The sequence below is a fragment of the Choristoneura fumiferana genome, chromosome 15 (genome assembly GCF_025370935.1).
Source record: "Choristoneura fumiferana chromosome 15, NRCan_CFum_1, whole genome shotgun sequence".
Taxonomy (NCBI): Eukaryota; Metazoa; Arthropoda; class Insecta; order Lepidoptera; family Tortricidae; genus Choristoneura; species Choristoneura fumiferana.
In genome coordinates, this window is record NC_133486.1 from 15,986,972 (window position 1) to 16,010,188 (window position 23,217).

At 39.9% G+C, this 23,217-nt stretch overlaps 1 pseudogene; it reads right to left on the reverse strand.

Annotated features, from left to right (window-relative positions):
- The window catches only part of LOC141435497 (uncharacterized), a 90,198-nt pseudogene that overhangs the window by 17,740 nt on the left and 49,241 nt on the right, over window positions 1–23,217 (reverse strand).

Below are 23,217 nucleotides of genomic sequence, written 5' to 3' on the forward strand. Positions count from 1 at the left end.
AAAAAAACAAGCTTTTACTATTTCATTTTGTCCCGAGTAAAGTTTTCTTTCTTTAAATTTTGGGTGAAAGCTAAAACTAGGTATCTATCAAACAAAACGTTTTGCGGCAACGATGCGGCTTCTGTTTCAGTCACTTACAGTAGCGTGACGTGAACATTTTCGATAAACAATTCGGAATTCGATACAAGCAAATAGTATTAGCGATTTTGTATTGAAATTCACTAATATTTATTAGTTTGTACTTTATTATGCAATTGGGCCCTGAACGCGGAGAGTGAGAAAAGGTCGACGGCGACAAAATTCAAAACGTTTATTTATGTAAGTAGGCCACAAAAGGGCCCTTTTACATGACACCCCGAAATTAGCTTACAAGAAACATCATTGCCATATTTGTCATTACTGACACGTAAATAGTTATCAAGTGAGGCAGTATCAGGTAACTCGGTGAGAGTTGAGTTGTTACACGACTACGCCATAAGACTTTGTATAACAAGATGTCTGTTTGTTTACATTTCCGCCCCACGGGACGGGGCTGCTACGCACGTTATGGCAGTTGGTACATAATTTTCATGATGGAAACATCACCGATCTGTCGCGGGAGATTGTCCAGAGAGAATCTTACAAATAAATCGCCGTATAAACCACTCCGTATATCAAACAAATACTGGTCGTATCTCAAGTAAAAATAATCTTGGTTTCAGTGTAGATGTGAGCCGCAATTGTCTCCTCATGTGAGGCACGACGGCGTGTCGTGACAGTCGTCGGATTAGAGGCAAAGCACCGGATTAAGCAATTAGTTTGTCAACGCTATGATTGCTGCTTTCAATGTTTGAGTCAAACTTTCTCTTGTTATTCAAGTGCAAAGGACGAAGAGTTCGCTCTGTTCGCTAAGAAACTTTGTTCGTGAAGGGGAAAAGCTTATGATAGGTTCTAGTTAAAAATACACTTACACATAAGCTATTTGCTGACGGCACTTTTTCTGATTGTATTTGCATTCGAAGTTGTCCCGTGCCAGTTTTAAAATAGAACGGATTTGGTTGCCATAACATCTAGGAACAGATACGGAACGATGTCTCCTTTGATGCTCAAAACTCGTAAATATCGCCTTAGGTCTGGCAGTAGGTACTTTGCTTAATAGAAATTTTTGAGATACATCAGTGCAATTAATTTGGTAGTACAATCCAACGAATTCAAGGATTGGTGATGACGTATAACTTTATATGCTGTGGTCACCTCAGCAGCTGCGTCCTCTTTCAAATATTTCTTTATCGTAAAGATATCCGCATTTCACCACCGCCAGTCGGACGGGCCGCGCGTCCGCTCCATTTTGTCGAAATACGGGACAAATACGGTACATATTACGGGATGGGATGATCAATTACGGTGACAGTCCCGTATATACGGGACGTATGGCAACCCTTGAACGGACCCATCTCTTCCTAAAAGGCGACTAAGGGAACTAATGCGAGAGTGGGCAACAATGCTCTCCTTTGTATTGTAAACTACGAACTCCAAACTGTGGTGTGGAATGCAAGAGAAAACTACCATACTACTTTTCCAAGAAAATCGTCATGCAGGTCACTTATGATTTTCAACCGACGACGACGCTGTCAAGAGCGTAGCGGCTACAGACACTTTTTGGTCACTTCATATTCCCGCAATACGAATTTGACTGCAACAATCTACCTTAAGCCGTGGTGGCCTAGTGGTTTGACCCATCGCCTCTCAAGCAGAGGGTCGTGGGTTCAAACCCCTTCTCGCACCTCTGAGTTTTTCGAAATTCATGTGCGGAGTTACATTTGAAATTTACCACGAGCTTTGCGGTGAAGGAAAACATCGTGAGGAAACCTGCACAAACCGGCGAAGCAATTCAATGGTGTGTGTGAAGTTCTCAATCCGCACTGGGCCCGCGTGGGAACTATGGCCCAAGCCCTCTCATTCTGAGGGGAGGCCTGTGCCCTGCAGTGGGACGTATATAGGATGATGGAATCTACCTTTGACGATGAATGCGTTTATTTAGTTGAGCATTGTCTTAATTGGCAAATATATTCATTAGATTAAGGACAGGGCTACTAGATGAGTCAACCGTGAGTCAACCCAGGTGCGAATCTAATGTATTATAATGTTTTCTCGGTGATTTGTAGGCGACGGGTGTCAATGAGCTAGAACGCGCAAATCCGCCTCGCCGTGCGCCTTGAGGCCACAGACAGACAGACAGTCACATTACTCTGTATAACCACAATTTATCTACAGTTGTGCTATGTTAACTTTGGAAGTATAGGCAAAAACAAACCACAAACTAAATTAATACTCCGTTTTTCCCTAAGCTACGGCTTGTATGATGTAAGTAGAGATAGATGTATAAAACCGGACAGATGCGAGTCGGACTCATGCACCGAGAGTTTTGTACTTTGTAGAAGATTTGTAAAATATTTAATGTTAGTAGAGCCCATCTCCTAAGCAAAATGTATGCAATGTGGAGTAATATTTACTTAAACTCTCGTGAGACAAATTGATAAGGTGATTTGTGGTGCGAAGTGCGCGCGCGCCTGTCACCGGGATCCCTCGATCTCGAGGATCGCGGCGGCTGATTTACGCCGACGTCGCCGGCGCGCTTGATCGATAGCTCGCTTACCCACACGCCTTTTCCGGAATGAGGCCAGCACCAGGAAGAAATTGTTTTTTTTAACTGAAGTAAAAATTTACTTATTTGTAGTTTATTTTAAAATATTCAAGTTTTTATTAATTATGGCCTAGATCAATAAATTTTGATAGGTATTGTATAGTAGTTACACTTGGCCAACCAAAGTTGAAATTGAGATACTTTTGTTAGCAATAGCGGTTTAAGAAATAATTTGTATAAAAAATGTAAGTATGTATTGTTTAATGGTCGTTTTAAGCATACAATATAATATCAGCAGTGTTTGTGCATTAATTTAATTATTTTTATCTAATTAATCAATTAAAAAATGCTAATTAAAACGAATACTGATATTTTTTTATAATTAATGCCAGTTTGATTTGTAAAACCTTTTTTATTTTGCCGGTTAAAGTGTCCCATTACTGGGCAAAGGCTTCCTGAATTTTTTTAATGAACATCTCTACCTAACCTACTGACAACGCAAAAAAGTCAGTTAAAAACGTCTAAACTCCTGCGGTACTAGATTGATTGATATTTACTTATATCAGCGGCAAAGTACAGTAATGACTCTATTTCCACCGGCTAATAACTTACACGTGACGTCATTAATGACAAGTCTGGCAGAGCTGGCGCACAATAACTGGAAGGTGTAGCACCCGAAGATACGCCTAATTCACGCTTCCCTGACAGACATACCTAAGTCTCCGGATTGTCGAAGAAAAATGTTGACTTCCCGCCACTGCACTTGAGTTTGTTTAGTACATCCACGTGGGATACTGTAAATCGTGGTCATCTAGCCAGCTAGACCATTACAACACACTGGTAATTAGCAGATAAATAAACAACTACAGTTTGATCGATCACCGGACTGGCGACAAACACTTTTTACGTTCTTCATTAGCACAATGCGGTCATAACTTATAAAAACATGTTTGGCCGCAATCTGCGCCCACGCCGGCCGTGCGATACGCAAAAACCGAGCCGATATGGAGCGATGATCAAGCATTACCGCCTATTGTTGCTGCGGAGTATCAGGGGCCCAGCTGACCACAGCAGCTTGAGCGAAAATTATAATCATACGTCAAATAATAAAGGTACGGGTGAGCTTATTTACGCAGAACTGCCCTGCAGTTCCTAGATAGCTGAAGTCGGACAAGAATCGGGATGGTAGCAAGTATCTTGACCAATTGATCGATGTGTTCCATAGACCAATTCGAATTCATGGTGTAAAAACAATCTCTTGAAACCGCTAACTTCTAATGAATGGCATTATCGGTCTCTGGGCAATGAAGAGACGCCTTTTGCGCAGTCTATAAAGTATATAGCTTTAGTTTGATTATTATTGACTTACCGATGGTCTTGTTGATCCAGTCGGCGAGGTCCTCCTGAAGGGGGAACAGCTGCCGCGCCTGGGAGTAGAGGATCTTCTCTCGGTAGAAGTCCTCGTCCTCCGCACTGGGCGTCTGCGCGGCCAGCGCGCAGTCCGCCCGCTCGTAGCTGCTGCTCTTCTTCCTATTCACCACCACTTCTCCGTGCCCCGTGCTCCGCTCCTCCTCATTCCCATCTAGGTTCTTCACGTATTCGAAAGCATTGGTCCGCTCGAACGCATTGAAGATGCGGTCAAAGTTCCCGCTCAGAGGACGATCGAAGGTCTTGGGGTCCACAGTCGGTGACGTCACGGGAGCCCACGACGACCGGCTCCCAATGGCTGTGGGCCCGCACCGGTAGTATGCCATTGTACCTCCCTTATCTGAAACAAAATAATACTTCGTTAGGATTCCATCGTTCAATAACTTTGCAATGACAGTTAATGACAATAATGACACTACTATTGTGTAGGCTTAAGTGCTACACAGCATTGTTGTTATACTGTAAGACACACATTATGGGGATTGTAGCGAAGTATAACGAGATATTGGTTTTTGCTCGGTGACATAACCCGCTTTAATGAGTTGTTAATGGCCGTCGTTGTGCCATGTTCGACATCGCAGCTCCGCCGTGAATGGACGATCGTTTCGAACAACATGTAAGCGATTTTCGGCAGAAACCCATTAACGTTAATATTAACAAGCTGACAAGGGTCTCATTGTTCCACAAATCCGCGGGCTAATGGAGCCGACGAGACCTTCATCGCCAGACAAATGAACCGACAAGAGAACCGATCTTTTTGTTGGCGCGCGTCAACAATATCAGGCGGTAATTACGAGACATGATCGTCGTTTCCATCTTTTCTGTAAATAGCAAAACTTCATCGTTGCAAAATGTAGCGCACTTCTCAAATACTTAGCTCTATATTGTAGTAGCAGACAGTCTAGACTAGACAAATGCAGTTTATTGATTCGACCGATACCCGTTCATAACTATGAGCTATGACTAAAGTAATCCAATCTCTGAGTTGAGACCTGAAAGTAAACACGGAACGACTGGCAGCCTGCATTGCGGATAACGAAATTGCTAGCTGATCATATAAGTCCAATTTAACTTCAGGAATTTTAGGTTGTCTTCGTAGCGTAAACTTGCAATCCCAAATTGGTAAGCGTGTTCAGTCTAGCCAATTAAATCATCCGCGCGTTTGCGGCCCCATAACAAGGAGCTTATCGCCTGGGAATTCCGGGCTTAATCAGCTAATCGGTTCCCGGGTCCTGCCTCATAAGGCGAGCCCGGGCCTTGAACCCGCGGCGCCATATACGATGCGCACGCGGCGCGGGCACAATGGCACAGATTATGTAAATGCGACGACGCGACGAGACAATGCGATGCTCTGTAGATTGCCGGCGTAATGAAGATCACGGCTTAGGCTGTTCGCGCCCTTTGATCTTCCAGTTCTTTTGCTAATTGTTTGTAGATTTTATAATCATGGTATGGTTAAATCGGAGGTCTTGCTAAAAACTATTATCTATCTAATCTAAAAAAACTATTTACGTTTCCTATTTAAATTTTACTACCGTTTTCAGGAGGACGCAGTTTGTAATCGCTTTTTCTAGAGATACAAATAATCCAAGGCGGACCAAGACGGAGACGACGACACAAAAATTTAGACGTGTACTTACCGTAAAACGAGGCTACTTAGCCTCCCACTGGGTAACTAACTATGCTCCAGTTCTGTATTTTGTTTAAATGTCTTGCAGGTCGAAGTCCCGGTACCCGATACACTTCCCAATAAATTGATCTACTTTACATAAATACACATATGAACATACCACAGCATAATAATTTTTTAAATAAAACAAAGATTAGGAAATTTGGAGCAAAAATCGGTGCAAAGTAGCCTCGTTTTACGGTATGCAAGGAATCGGCATAATATAGCGGCAGAACAGATTTCGCATACAAAAACTGTCATTTGATTGCGAACGCGAGTGGCAGAAACGTTAGGCAATACGGCTTCAGGAGTCGTGGAGGTCAAGAGGGACCCTTAACCAGCAGTAGGACACTGACTTAAGATACGTATTAAAAAAATGTAACTTCAAGTAATGAAGAGTCCACTGCATTGTACGTACATATTATGGCTGCTATGCTTTGCCAATGCTATCATCCACTGCCTGCCTGCGACAATCTTGAACACTGAATTTCTCACGCTTTAGGCTCTTAGTTCAAAATATCGAGACCCTATAATGGAATCACAAAATAAATTGAGTCACGTGAGCCCTGCGCGTCGTGCGCCGGCGCCTATTGTCCGCGTGCGCGTGACCACGAGGATTAAGTCATACATGCATTTCGTGGGGCGATACTGTCTTCGAAGGAAGCTTGCGGTACGCCGGTGGCTTAGTGCATCGCTCCCTTTTTGAACGGAAGGTTTCCGTTCCTGGACTACATAGGTAAAGGGGTGCTACTTGAATGTTTTATTATCATTACAGCATTGTTTACTACACATCGATGTCCGAACGTAGGTCACAAAATAGTTAATTACCGAAAAATTTCGATAAATCTAGCTGTCGTCAATAAGCAACCCAAAGATTGCTTAGAAATAGGCTAAGGTATTGAAACATTGCAAATCTCACAAAGCTGGAAAAACTGGGGCTCACAAATATTTCCTCTATTTTCCACTGAGTGTACCTAGAATTCTCATAGTTACAAAGATAAATAGAATTATAATACACATGTCTGCACTACAATGTGTATAAAAATATTACTATTGTAAATCTAACCAGCTGGAGCTAAATTCAAATTAAAATTTATTTATTTACTTCGTCAGCATAGGTATAATTAGGTGACAAACAAACAAGAGAGCAAACTATGATGTGCCTGTCGGCGTACGAAATCATTTAGAGAGACCTGGCAGTAGATTACATAAGATAGGATACGAGTATGTTAATTAAAATGATCAAATTAATAACAGCGCATCATAATGAAAATTAAATGTCACAAAGTAAAATAAAGGTAGGTAGGTACAACTGAAATACAAACAAAATTACGCTCAACTTTACAAAATACTGCTACCTGTGTAAAGCCGAGAGCGGGACCAGCCCGCACTTGTCTCCGCACACAGAAAAGTTATAAAAATCGATCCCGCCCTATTTGGGACAATATTTTGCATTTCATTATTCCTTTTGACATAGAATTTATACCACTGTTCCATGAGCAATAAAGCTGAATATTGCAGGTTTACGTCTGATTGGCAGATAGCACGCGAATGCCCGAAAGCAATATCAGTATGTTCTCGAGCCGCAGCGGGTCGCGGGCGCGGGGAAATGGAACAAGAATAAAATTGAATTTCTTATAGTGGGACTTTCCGAGTACGCATTGCACAATTTCCCAGAGAACTCACTGAGCGAGCAAACCAAAACCAGCGACCGGGTGGCAACGAATGCTTTTTTAAGACCCTGATTCAATGATTCTCTAGTCTAAAGCTTTACCTGTTCTCATTTTAAGATAATGAGGAATAGGTACGTTCTCATTTTAAAATGAAAGACTGCGAAGGTAGGGCATCTGCGAACTCGCCATTAACTACTTACAAGATGTAAGTAATGAAAAGATTGGTGTACGAAAAGGATCGTAATTTTGTCAGTTTTAAGACTCGAACTCAGTCCACGATGATGACACATGGTGGTTTATTGTGCCCGAGTTGATCCTGCAGTGAAGGAGTGGATCCATTATGATTAATATTTGTATTTGTATTGTCAAAATATTTGTGTTGTGCAAGTAATGTTTTCCTTCGCAAGGCTCAAGTGCAGGGAGGTCTTAACGACAATGTGAAGTGCATTGCTCCCGCTAGGGTTCTCACAGCCAAAGTCTGACAACAATTCTGGAGTTATACGGAATAAAAATCAATAAGTATATCACTGACGTTTCGGAAATACCAGCAGATTCTTACCTAAACCTTTACCCATCTATAACTCCTCTTTTACAAGAAAATCAAAAAGACCCAAAACAAGTCAGAGGGGCTGCTACCACGAAATTCGAAAATCGAAGTTCGTATCGTACCGTCCCTCTCACTCTCGTTTTAAATAATATAAGCGAGAGCGGGACAGCAAGACACGAAGTTTGAATTTTGCACTTCGTAGTAAAGGGCCAGGGAACAATAAGTGCTTACTTTTTATAATATACTTCATTTACTTTTTATACTAGGCATTTATTCTCTACAAAAATGATGATAGGCTTTTGTCAGCAACCCTGCCCAGTGGCAAGCTTCCTTTTTTGGATGTCCAAGCTCCCAGTGCGACGCCTGGCTCCCAAACTCAGAGTACGTACATACATTTGCACTTGTGCAAGGTGATTGAAATCCTGCCGTGAAGCAGCAGTGCTTGCATACGGCGTGGAGAGTAAGACAGCCGGTGAAATTACGCACTTGAGGTATCCCATCTTAGGCCTGTAGGTTGGCAACGCATCTGCAAATGCAGGTGTCTATGGGCGGTGGTGATCTCTACCATCAGGAGACCACTTGCTCGTTTGCCAGTCAAAAAATACATACATACATATGAACCAAAATATTACGAAACACAATTTCAAAGCGCGGGTAAGTATATTTCCTTAGCTGTTTGAACGTTTATGGTTGTTGAAGTAGCTGAAATTAGGGAGTAGGTATACATGTAATCCCACGAAAAACAAGTCGTGTGCGCCAAAAAATACGCCGTGTGGATATGCCCTAACTAACCAGTTTTTGACATTTGCTGTTTTTTATTATTCTGTGTAGGTGCGCTAAAATGTGAGCGCGCAAATGTAGCGACATATCAGGGCTCGGCCCTATGAGCTAATATCCCTAAGTAAGGCTTTACATTTTCTTTGCTAGCTTTTTATCATGCACGTTTTTTCGTGACCAAAGTTTTCAGACGACACAACTCTGTCACGAAAGCTATCAAAGCAATACCCGGGACGTACTTACATGCAGTAAGTAGCATGACATGAGTCTCGTGGTGCCTTGTACGGCCATCGTCTACTTTATGTTCTTCTAGTTTCATTAATGTAGGAGGTATTAACATTTTTTCTTGTGGTCTTGTCGATCAGTCGATACGTTGTAGAGTTAAGTTGTTGAAGAACAAAGAAGCATCGCGGTCGCGCAGTCACACTTTTATCTAAAGAATGGGATCAAACGTGAGGAGCGGTCGCTGAGCAAGCGCGGCGGATCCGTGTCACTACGGTAACGCACATGGCATCATTAAACCAGCGGTGCCACCGGCGGCGGTGGCACCAACAGTGGGCACCACACAGCCCCAGTTCCCAAACCACAACACATATCTTCGCTTTCCGTCTGGGTCGGTTGAGCTCGAATTGCTGTACTGTGGTCAAATGCCTGTGGTTAATTTTGTAAGAGGAAATTGAGGATCAATTACGAGAAACCAAAACTGTCAGTTGCTTCAGATTTTAATTATTTGCGGTTGAAAAGAGCAATGCGACTCTAAGATGCAAAACGTGATCGTTTCCTTCCTTTGCACGCTCAATTGAACTCCTTGCATCTATGATTGCCTCCTTTCAATTCAAATCGGATGTGTGTCGTTACAATATCTGTCCCTTTTATACAAGACGTCTTTATCTTTGTCGTCCTTGTGTTCGGGTCGCACGACAATTGCCATTTAGCTCAGCGGGCAGACTGACACACATACATACAAACTGCACATTATCGACTGGTTTACAATGTTAAACTGTCGACTGGTCCTTTTGAACTGATATTATAATATGTGTTTATTACAACATCGGCGAAACTTAATAACTCGATTGTCTTTACATTGTCATTCAAAAGTGTGTGTTGATTTACTTGTAAATAAGTAGGTACCTACAAAAATCCAAGTTATATTATTGTTTTTCTTTCTTTCTGAATATGAGTGAGTAGAGTAGATATTTAAAGACGCTTAAGCTTCAACCATAAGCATAACTCAACTTTGGTTTAAGCTTTTGAAGCTCAAGTCGTCGGTAAAGCTTTTCATAGTTAACGCGTCGTCGGACCAGGATTACAAACAAATGAGGAGCATTACGCCTGTAGACGAACAAGCCGCAGTGTTCGTATGCTTAATAACAAGTTTATTATTAACACTAACCACATGTCGCTTTATAACTAAAACATTCTTTAAATAGACAACTCTGGCTACCATCGCGTAGCAGTCTTTTGTGGCCCGAGAAATGGGGTGCGATTAACATACCAGATCGACGACGATAATAATGCAGGCCTTGATAGATAATTAATTTGTGCCGTTACGCAAATTATTTACAGTACACGAGTTATCAGGTTATGGGTTATAGTAGTACATTTCGGGTCGACAATTACTCGAGTGTACATTCAACGCACCCGAGAAATGCATTAGATCAATAAACAGAGCGCTACCGCCAGAGTCATGCGGCCCTGGGAGGCCTTGTGAGTGTGACATAGGTGTCAGGAGGGGGCAAGGCGAGCGCGTGAGTGTACAATAGGTTGACGAAGTGGCGAATGGTACAAGTCATAAGAGTGATAATTTCATCAAAAAACTTGTAAGTAGATTGTTGTATAACAATAATTAGAGTATATTGTTGTAGTAACCAATCAATTGTTTTAAATGTGTCACACTCACACACATCAGTAGAGGGAAAGACAATTCGGTGTCAATATTAAATTGGCTTGTTTACGACGCCCTTATAAGTAAGCCAGCCAGTCAAGATTCGTCTTTCTATATAATATACCCATTAAAACTAAAGCTTATGACCGCCGCTTTGCCCATAATAGTTAAGTATAATCATATAGGCTAGTTTAGTTCCATAATTCCTTCGGAGATTCAAATTGCTACTCGTTACTCTTTTACAGATATATATATATAAAGAAAAATGAATTCGCTTCATCTTAACGCCTGCGCCGACGGCAGCGGAAGCCCCCCGCTTTAGCGCGTTCATTGATGGATGCTGCTCCGTCAATGGATCGCTGCGCCCGCGCACCGCGCCGTGCCCATGTGTAGTAGGTGTGGCGGAGAAAGGTTCCAACCAATTTACAATATTACAAAAGTGAAATAAAACAGACTTTTTTTTTGTTCACGGTGTCACACAAAGCATACGAAAATACTAACTTCTCCTCGCATTACTAAGCTACTTTGTTCTGCAACTTTTTATGAACATGTCCAGTGTTCATATTTTTTTACATTACTTAAATAATTTTCAATGTATGCAATACAGTGAATACAATAGTAAATTGTAAAAATGTAAACATTGATAAATGTTTGTCAAAGACATGTAAAATAATCATGCAATGACTAGTGCAGAAACCAAACTACATTAAACAAACATCAGACTGCCCACAATACGAGTACCAAGTGAGTCTCAAGCCAAAACAATGTAAACTGGGACGGGACTCTCTGCTTCAAGACTAAGACTTTGTTCAAGACGCAAATATCCGAGACCAACTCAAACACTCGCCTTTGACTTTCGAACAGGCATCACTGGGAAAACTTCGCCTTGTTTTGTTTAGAGTACTGAAGAGGCCATAGTACTTCAAAGTCACGAAGAGCCGCCTACGGGTTAAGCTAAACGATCGTTCAGCATGTGCTTACTAACTGCGGGTAACGAGGGAAACGGCCCATCATGATTCTCGTGATACTTTATAAGGAGCTCGTTGAAGCTCTACATCGCTTATTGTACGAGTTAGACACTTCAAGAACTACCGGGCCCAAAGCGAAAACAAAAGATAATTCAATAAAGACGTTTACAGATATGTTGGAGCAATTCGCAGAATAAAATAATTTATAATAATGAATATTTTATACATTCTGAGTAAGACAAACAATGAATGGCCGGGGTTTTCTCGCCATCAAAGGGCTAGTTCGTTTGCGAAAGAGGAGAGATGCTACACGATGGGATAAATGAAGTATGAACAAAGGTAGTAAAGGATTTTTGAAGCATTAAAGTAGCTGCAGAAAAATAATGACGAGAAACTCCAAAATATACCTACATGCAATGTTGTAAAAATACAGACGTGCGATCTGTGAGTAAAAAACTAATTGGATTACTCTACTTTTTGGACATAAGTTTCTGACGCCTCTGTTTAAAATGCAATACATATTTTACAATACTTGGCACTAAATTCAATTTTCTGCATCATGAGAGGAACGTGAATAATTAAGCTATCACTTACGATAGCTTTGTTATATCTAACACCAGTAATTATTAATCGAGTAACAGAGTGGTCATTGTGAACAAATGGTACATTTAATTACGGCAGCTTTTGACGGCATATGAACTAGGCGTTTTTTACTAAGTAATCCCTTTTAAATGGTAACGGTAATATTTTAAAAGTATAAGTAACGATACGCAACATTTTGATACAAGTCGCATAATTTTTCGCAAAAGAAAATGTGTATTTTTAAGTAGATTGACCCAATTGTAGAGCATATTTATAAGAAAACAAATGAAATTTTGCAGCACAACGCGGAGAAGTACTGCATTTAGAACATTTTAAGTCAATCATTTTCTCTATTCTCTAAAGCTACTTACATAGGCATCAGGTTACATTCATGCAGGCTGACGGCAATTACGCTTTGTACATTGAATACTATAGATAATTGTACATCATTAGATTACATGTGTATTATGCGGTTAGAAAGATAGCTATTAACTATTAAAGCTTATATAACATCGGTCAGATTATGCTGGTATTCAAAGCATCGGACGCGGAAGAAATGTGCAATTAACGCCAGGCTATGTAAGGCAGCCTGAACAGGTTAACTATGAGTTGTCGATCAAACTCAATTAGTCTGCCTTAGCAAAAACTCCGCATTCAATGGAGCAAAGAAGCCGCTATGCTGTGAAGCGAGGGTGGCTTTCAACGGGTTCTGCCGCGTCCGTTAGCAAACAGGGAGCTTGGATTTGTAAAAAAAAAACCTCTCGACTTTGGTGGCCAATCTGGGTAACGTATTATATTATTACGTAACGTTTTCAAATTATATATGAAGCAAAAATTTTAAAAATACAGAAATGCAGTAATATCGATCGTACAAGTAACTACTGACTGGACTAACGTGAATTCCTGTTTATTTTTGTTTTAATAAATCTACTTAACAGTAGAAAAAATAAAATAAAATTATGTTTTAAGTAGGTCAAACATATGTTTCCATTTTACTATTTATATCGCTGTCATTTCATGTTTCCATCTTTCTATAAAATTTTCAGAAGGCAAGCTACAAGCGTCAAGCTTCAAAGTGACAAGCTACGAGTACCTCTAAAGTGATATCTTAGACCTAGACTGTACATAATATATTAGGTATGTATTTTCTACTTGGAAAATTAAATGACTGTCTTATCAATGAAAAAATGATTATGTGATCAATAAAGCACATAGAAAGCACAATTCCCTATAGCGCCAGTTTCCAAGCTTGCGGTCGTGCCCACTAACCCATTGGCACCCATCGCGCTCCACTGGCGCCCGCAGCGGGGCGTGACGAGTCAATCACCCCAGAGCAGCTACGGCGTACGGAGAACTCCCACTCATGGCTGGGACCCTGGTTCTTGGGGTTGCAGAGTACTCGGATGATTAATAGGTAGTTTATTAATAAGCTTCAATAATCACAGTGATAATCTTTACTTAACTACCTTTTACTTATCTTTACTTAAACACACGAATATCTTTTAAAATAATGATGGTATTCAAAAATAAATGCTTAACTACCTATAAAATTTATATAGTTGCTATATATTTTTTAGTTATAGATAGGTACTAAGAATATTTGTATTATCTTCTGTACGCTTATTTCTGTTTGTTCTCCACATAAATAAATAAATACTTAAATAAAAGTGTAACGTGAGTGACTGTCCACTACCATGAGTTTACAGTGACCGTACTCGATAGCGACGGCGTAATTTGTACAGCGACGGAAAATTGTACAGCGCCCCTACAAATAATTTACGCTGTCGCTATCGAGTACGGTCACTGTAAACTCATGGTAGTAGTAGGTACAGTGCCCTTAGTGTAAGTTTTCAGTTACAAAATACATCTCGATCGCGTTCGCGTTAAATTCTCAATTTGTAAGGAAACACGAACATCGCAAACGTTCCGATAGAGGCGCTGTTCGTGTTTCCATATAAATTGAGATTTTAACGCGAACGCGATCGAGATGTATTTTGTAACTGAAAACTTACACTAAGGGCACTGAACCAGACAACCATAGCCTAACTAAATCAACAGCTGCTTGAATTTATGCAGATATAGTCTTTGAGAGGATCGGATGCGGATTTGATATACCTAGTACTACATTTGATATAATTCTAATAAATAAATAAATAAATAATAATAAATATCACGGGACAATTCACACCAATTGAGAGTCCCAAAGTAAGCTTAGCAAAGCTTGTGTTATGGGTACTAAGCAACGGATAGATATAATTATATAGATAGATACACACTTGGCTGGTTTATAAAGGTATCGAACAATATTATTAAGGAACAATTGAGGTTACACTAAACTATCCTAAAAATAAATTAACTATATATACAGTTCGCCCAAGTCTTGTCCCTGAGGAAGAGTGCCCATAAGGCTGGCTGCATTTCCGCGCTGGATCGTGATTCCAATACGTTGGGCGAGAAATGCACCAGCTCCATGGTCATTGGTAATTTCGAATAATTTTTTTTTTATTTGTCCAAAAAGTTTGTGAGCGTCCGAACTCCATGGACCCAAAGTTTCAACAGCAAAAGCTGTAAATATGTAGTCTTTAGAGAGACCTGTATATTTGCGGCGTTTTGCTGTCTCAGCCTGCGCTGCTGCTCCGCCCGCCTTGGTAGATGAAGAGGCTAAATGGGACGGCGCGAGGGTATCCACACAAGTGGCATCCCAGATAAGTGGCCGACCCATTTGCCAGGGAATAAGGGTTAATCCGTCGGGTCTCTTTCCATCATCGCGTGCAAGCCCGGGAGGTTCCAAAACAGAAGGTACGTTTATGCTGGAAAGAGCCCGGCGGATTATATCATTAAGGCAGGCGTGGCGAGATAAACGGCCGGCACTCCTTCTGCACGAGAGTCCATGATGGCCCAAGCGATCGACAGATACTCCACAAAGACAAAGATGGGGTACTAAAATATCTGCTCCTAAACGGAGGCCGACAGCCAACCTGAAAGAATTACTGTCGAGGAGGGTGGAGAAATTTGTAGAAGGAAACGCTTGGAGCCAAAAACCAGACTCCTTCTCAGACGAGGCGAGTAAGCGAGCCTTCTCCGAGTTAGACGAGCAGGTATCCAGGAGATAAGCGTGAACCTGGCGACAAACTGGGTCGTCCCATTGCTTCTGAATGTTTTTATTTTGAGGGGGTTCTTTTCCCGGACAAGCCATTTTCCAAGCATTTTCCGCATCTGACAAGCATGCTACCTCATAATCATAATCACAAAGTGACGGGTAAAGAATTTTGCCGATCAGAGGTAGCACACTGTGTACAGATGAAAGAAAAGCGGGTAGAGCAATACTACTAATTTGTCGTACTCCGAGGCCACCGTATCTAACGGGAAGGGTGGCCTGAAGGAAAAGCCTGGAACTCATTTTTATGTTGATAATTTTTTCTATCTGGATATGAATGATTTTGTCTACAAATTCACATAGGTCACCGAATTTCCAAAGAGGGCTGCAGCGCAAAGAATATGTAAATTTAGGGACAAAAAGGCAAAAGCGGAGAATGGAAAAGGCCATATGAGAATTGATTTCCAACATACGATCCGAAAGTTCAGAAAAAAGATCGATTTTTTTTCTAATGAAATTTGGAAATGATTCGTCGAAAACTGGTGCACCTAGGAGATTAAGCGAGCATTTCGACAGAGGTCTGATACCAGGACAGATATCCTGAAATTTTCTCAGAATTTCTTCTTTGTTAAAAGTATCAGGATTAATAAATATTTCGCATTTCTCACTGTTCACCTCGAGTCCAATAGAGTTAAATTTAGAAATGATTGAACGTAGATCGTTAAGAACTGTGCTTGCTTCACCACCCAGGGTGCCATCGTCGAGGTACCAAACGTTAAATTTTGATTTTAAATCAGAAATAATGGGATGAATGGCAAGACTGAAAATGGCTGGTCCGAGAGGGTCGCCTTGTTGGCAGCCAACTGAAGAAAGAATTTGGTTGTCATTATAGATCAGGTTTGAAGGTGAGCTGTAGCACTGCCATAGGTAAGGATAGATGCCGGGTGTATTTTTTTGTATTTCTGTCAAAAAGGCGCCACGGTCGACCGAATTGAATGCGTTTTTCACGTCTACTTTTAATAATACCTGACTCGCTGGAGTATGGAGAAAGGTTCGACATGCATGGACAGCAGCTTCACAGCCACCTTTGCTCCCGAAACCCAACTGAAGAGGCTGAAATTTTAACTGAAGTTCAGAAATAGATACATACTTAAATACATAGTAAACACCCAAGACCCGAGAACAAACATTCGTATTTTCATACAAATATCTGCCCCGACACGGGAATCGAACCCAGGACCTCAAGCTTCGTAGTCAGGTTCTCTAACCACTAGGCCATCTGGTCGTCTAAAATGAATTACTCAAGAAGTAAGGTTTACAGGATCAACTGCTGCCCTAAAGGCTTATCGTTCATTAAGTTCATTACACAAAACAGGTGTTTCGGAATTCCAAAAATATCACTTACAGGGGATTTTTAGAAATTCAGGATAAAGAGATACTCGTAGGTAGCCAATTTTAAGAGTAGGTAAGTAGGTAGGGGTTTTCTTTATTTTTAGGGTTCCGTTTTTGCCATTTTGGCTCCTTTATAGTTTCGCTATGTCTGTCTGTCTGTCCGTCCGTCCGCGGCTTTGCGGACTATCAATGCTAGAAAGCTGTAATTTTGCACGGATATATATGTAAACTATGCCGACAAAATGGTACAATAAAAAACTAAAAAAAAAAATTAGGGTATCTCCCATAGACGTAGTGTGGCTGATTTTTTTTCTCATCCAACCCCATAGCGTGGGGTAGCGTTGGATAGGTCTTTTAAAACCATAAGGGGTTTGCTAAAACGATTTTTGATTCAGTGATTTGTTTGCGAAATATTCAACTGTAAAGCACAACAGTGCTTGCACTGTTGTGTTTCGGCGTGGAGAGTAAGACAGCCGGTGAAATTACTGGCACCTGAGGTATTCCATCTTAGGCCTCTAGGTTGGCAACGCATCTGCAATACCCCTGGCGTTGCAGATGTTTATAGGCGGTGGTGATCTCTTACCATCAGGAGACCCACTTGCTCGTTTGCCATACAGTCGAAAAAAAAAAAAAAAAAAAACATTAAAATCGAGCGGCCCCCCCCCCTCTAAAATCCTTAGAAAAATATTACTTATTTTTTTCGTAATGGCTACGGAACCCTATTTTGGGCGTGTCCAACATGCTCTTGGCCGGTTTTAAATTGTAAATTCTATGCCCAAGTTATTTCACATGATTTTCAATAGAGAAACACATAAAAGCAACAAGCAAGTTAATATTTATGTAAGTATATAACCGTTAGATAAGCACGTTCATTAACGCTAGACCTTTTTATCAGATTTTGCACCGGGCTAATTCGCTGCAATCAGATATCTTGATAGCATCCCAGACTCTGCCAACTCGTTAGCAACTTTGTTCAAAAACACTAGCGGAATCTAGCTATCGTGAAAACAATTACTTAGGTATTTGAAGATTTATTTAATTTGTAAGGAAACTACGCTGCTACATACAAATACGTCTCATTAAATGTTAATAAAAGTCTTAGAGTACGGCATTATCACTTTTGTACTCATATGAATGTACCAGGAAAACATGAACCTCATGCAGTCATAACACGAGATGTAAACTATGGGCTCGGGCGCAGGTGTCTCCGTGTGGGCGCCACATGTCACTTGTTTTTGCCGAATCTCTTAATAAGCCCGAGTTCTACGCCACGGCGGCAGATGGTCCCATTTTTATATTTTTTATTGTTTAGCGAATGGACCGGATGACGGCTTCAAATTGTGCCAAAATGGGCGGATGACATCATAGACCCTCCACGCAAAATTATTTACGACGCCTTCACGATGTAAAATTCATTGAGATGTAACTGTAAGACACACCCATTTTTTGGCACATGTTTAAACAAAAAATCAAAAAATCAAAATCAAAATCATTTATTCAGTAAATAGGCCGCAATGGGCACTTTTACACGTCATTTTTTTAAAACTACCAGCGCTTTCGGAAAGACCATCATTGCCAAGAAGAATGCGCCGCAAGAAACTTGGCAGAAAGTCATTTTTTCAACATAAAATAATTACAAATAAAATACTAAAAAACTACAGTATACAATGAAATAAAAGAAAATACAAAAAATAATAATAATAATACAGGGATGTATGGGGTCCCTTAGTTACAAAACTAAACTCTAACTATAATCTACGTTCAGTGGAAGTGTAGACTGCGTCCACCGTCATAAATTAAAAAAAAAAAATTATAATAATAATAAATTAATTCTGAAATTTACATTTCAGGTCAAGTAACCATTAAACTTTTGGATTCCGAAGGCAAGCTCACGTCTGCCGCCCCAAAGTTAGCTCACACGTTTAAACAAAGAATACAATTTAGTAAATGTCAAGTGATTTTGTCTTCTAATTTAGTTTAATTTAATTTATTAGACAGTCAAAATAAAGCAAATTGTATAGGATTTTTATGAAATAAAATAAATTCATGAGCTTAAAATAAATTGTAATGATGAGCCCGTCTTTATTGTAGGCTTTGTTTACCGAAAAACAGCATGACATTAAATACTACAGAGCATTTAAGGCAGGCAACTTGGTAAATTTTGCATTAAAAGTCCGAATTTTATTATCATTAGCATTAAAAGTTATACTACAGCAGTATATAAGCTAAATACACATCCAGGAGAAAAGAGTCACGTTATTTCTGTTGCATTCGGCGAATCAAAATGAGTTGAACACAAATAGGACTTTAGATGAAAGCAAAATTACGCTCGTCTCGCTTCACTTTTAAACGGAACAAAGTTAATAGGCGCAACTAACAATAGCCGATGATCGCGATAACTCGAAACTGCCGTCTTGTGCGCAGGAGTCGGCGGTTTCTTTGTGTCAATTAACAGTCTGATATTGAGTTGATAACGTCGCGGGTGAACCCTCGATACCCATCGGAAGATCGGAAGTATTACCCTGATTGACGTTCGTAAAGTGACGGCTGATTTGTTAATCTAGTTATTGTCAGAAGTATTGCTGGAGAGATTGCTAAATCGATTTTAAAGCTGTGATGAAACGCCTCGGTGCTTGCAGCCTCACAGCTAAATTAAACTAAGCCCTCTTTGAGTGGTCGCGCCTTGGCAAGTTGGCAGCAAATAAGTAATGTTTGAAATACTTTTATTCAAGGCATCTGACTTAAATCATCTACAACACAAGAGACGTCTCTGACAAACTGACAGATAAAATCTAAACAACAGTAGCTAGAGACTTGAAATTTTTGGTGCACATAAATACATTGGTACTTTGAGCGAGTGTCGTGATCTGAAAGTGCATTAATTACAAAAGGATTTTCCTGAATTCCTACGGGACATTCCTACTCTTTTAATCCTCCATGGGAGCAAACTCGTAGATCTGTAATACATGTACATGCTCGTATATCTGTAATAGTAAAATTACAGTGATTCAGTTGACTGTCAATTAAAATGCGGTATGTATCTATAACTAATCACAAACTTTTAATACATATTTTCTATTGCAAATGACGCCATTAAGACTTAAAGTTGAAGCTGCACTCAAGCCCCCATGCTTCACCTTGTCGCCGCCCAATGCCGAAGTTATTAAGGGCCAGTGAAAAGCAATCAAAAGGTGGCGGCCTCGCCGGCGCGGGCGCAGCGCTGGCGCGGACAGCGGTCAGCACGCGGTCAGCATCAGATGATATAGATTGTTTTGACAGCTCAGTAAATAAATGCGGGTAAATGACATGCAAGCGAATGGCAAGCGGGCTAGCTCACGCTGGCTGCTTTAGTGAGATAGTGTTCTCTCTCAATGTACCGTATAATTTAGTTACATTATACTAATACTCCATTTTCACTTCTCATGTTCATAAAATGTTACTTTAGTCTCTACATATCGGGACTAAAGCTCCTTTTTTTAATTTACGTTGGAAACCCCTAAACAGCCAACACGGTGTTTGTGAATGGAGGATTTTTAGGGCGTGGAAATAACCTCAAAATGACAACTGCAAAAATATTTAAAAAAACACGATTTAATTTCGTGAGACACAATTAATGATTACAAATATGAATCTATTCAATTATATTAAGGATTAATTCATTTTATTATGCATAGTCCAATTAGTTTTAAAATAGTTTTCAATTTTGAAACTGTTGGCTAAATATGCAAGCATTTAAAGCGTCACTTCATAAACAATAAAAGAAAAGAAAAAACCACGCAACCAATTTTTTTTTGCTATTTGAATTTTGAACAGATGGCCTGTCCATTAGTCGAGCGTACTTACGTTTTTAAAAAGTACCTAAATAATATTGTAATTTTGAACAGAACGTTGTTTTTTTCCTCGCATTCAAAGTGAAAAGTAGAGTGTTTAACGCGAGACTAAACAACCATAATGCCACTCGAACTATAAACATCTCGTGGCTAGACGTCTTATTGCATTAGTCCCTTGTTGAATAATCTACCTACTATTATTTTAACATTTGAAACTTAACGGTAAAATTTGCACAAATTTTATGGATTTTTGTGATCTTAAATAAATGATTTTATTTATTTAAATCCACCCTAACCAGCTGGCAGGGTTACTCACTGAACCTGACCAGATAAGACGTCTTAAGAGGCGCAGAATCCTAGAACTGGATCAACTAATATTACTTGTACTATTACTTATTCTGTGCTAATATGAAGATTCAGCCACAGATAGAGCGGTCTCTCGCTGGGGAGCCAACTCTACACGCCATCGATCACGCAACTCATCTGCTCATAGTCCCCCGACTGAATGCATGATAATATTAAAAAATAAATAAATGAAACATATTTAAAATTGTTTTAACTTCTATAGTAAAAACATATTATTAATAAATACCGCTAGTAAATGTACATGTAGGTACTTTTAGTCCACTTGTGTTCGAAATACCGAGAAACGATGTGTTACAATTTGACCGTTAATTCAAACCTTAAAATTAATATACATAATACCTACCTACTCGTAAACTTATAATACTTACTTACTCGTAATACTTATAACTATACCAAAATAATATATACCTACTTTTAACTATACTAAACTGCTACTGCTATTATTTGACTAGTAAATAGCATTTCAAAACATGATACCTACCTATCCGAGGTTTTTTATGAGTGTGGCTTACAAATATTTATTATGCTCGCCTATTTTCAATCAAGTCATAAAATAAATCACTTCGATTATTTTAATCTTCCTTTAATCCACAGAAAACAAGCAATCTTAAAGAGTGATATAAGTGTATCGAAATTGATCTAGAAGAGCTATGATATGAGAGAGAATGCTAAATCCATTGGATTCCGAAGGACATAAGTACGCAATTCCTACGAAAAAAAACCTAACTCAACTTTTGACACCGGCTCCGCGCTGTAATTTTTTGTTATTTCACGGGAAAAAAGTAAAGTCCCGGATTTTTTAACTCTGTTGGCCATGGGGTTTATACGTGCGAAACCGGGGATAAATGCCAGTATAGTAAAATAAAAAAGAATAAGTCATCATCAAACAATCATTAAGGCAAAATTATTAGCGAAGTGTGATAATTGATCAATCAACCATCGCGCGCGCTGACTCAGAACGGTAACCGAACGAATCGAATCCATCAGTTCCGAGGCTCGAGGCCCATCACAGAGACTGGCCAAATTAATCAATCTACTCTGGTAATAGATATTTTATTTTATCAAACAGCAGTAATTACTTCATCTTGCCTGACACACTTGCGAACTAGTTCAATTATGATTTCACTGATACAATTATTTTTAATGCTGGCTTATAAGGAAACTTAAATGTGTTTACATAAATCAATTTGCGTCAGTAATCGACTGGGATCGTAAGTAGGTATAATAATATGATAATGTTTATTTGTTATGTGCCCATGTATGTAACTAGGTCATATTTTTGTATACGATGATCTGCAAGGTCCTTTAGAGGACTGTAAACAACATTATTTCAGTTAGGTACCTATATTCACTATTTTGACCCAAAATATGTGAAATTGATAATGATAAGCGCCAACAGAGCAATTCAATTACCTACTGAGAAAAAATCACTTAAGCAATGTTATGGTCATTATTTTTATCTTTTATGGCTACTCGTACAGCCCGATATCCACAACTAACATGTGCACTCGTTTACATGAACTCACGCCCACTCGCTCATTTTCGTATCAGATAATTGCATGCTTTCCTGCAACTTTCTTATTTTCCTATCATAAATTAACTTCTAGACAAATGAGTGCGCTCTAACACTTTACTATCGCCATGCTTATATTTCCTGACGTGCAAACATAGAATATACGAGATATTTTTAATCCCACCAATATTATAAATGCGAAAGTTTGTAAGACTGTTTGTTTGCTTCTTTGTTTGTTTGTTTTGTTACCCGTCACGTCTAAACCGCTGAACGAATTAAGATGAAATTCGGTACATAGATAATTTGAGCTCCGGGGTAGGACAGGATAGTCTTATACCGGAAAATTGCATTGTTACCGCGGGACAGCGATAAATGAATTCCATACAGTCATCGTCATCATCATCATCATCATCAGCCAGAAGAACCCTTAGAACGCCACAATGAACGACAACTCGCCACTTGCATCCACCGGTTTCCCGCCACTCTCACAAAACTCCACTCCACCACCACTCCGCCACTCTCTCTCCATGCAATCAATAGTAAGCAATTAAACTTAGCGCCTCGCGGCTATCACAGGCGGGCTACATATTCTGCACTTCCATCTCCGTAGGTGCCTACAGGATTATTTCCAGTCCGAGGGGTGCATTGTGTCTTGTATTTGCATCTAAGGGGCCAATCATGCGTTATCTCATAATAGGGTTTGTTCTTTGTTAATCGTGTCTATGTCATCCCCTTGCACCCCTCCTGGCACCGATGTCAGACCGATGTGAGAATGAGAGATGTAGACGTAGGGTCTGTAGTGACTTGTTGTGCCGTTCATTTTTTCTTTCTATTGCCTACTTGCAAACGGGTCAAGATATATAATAT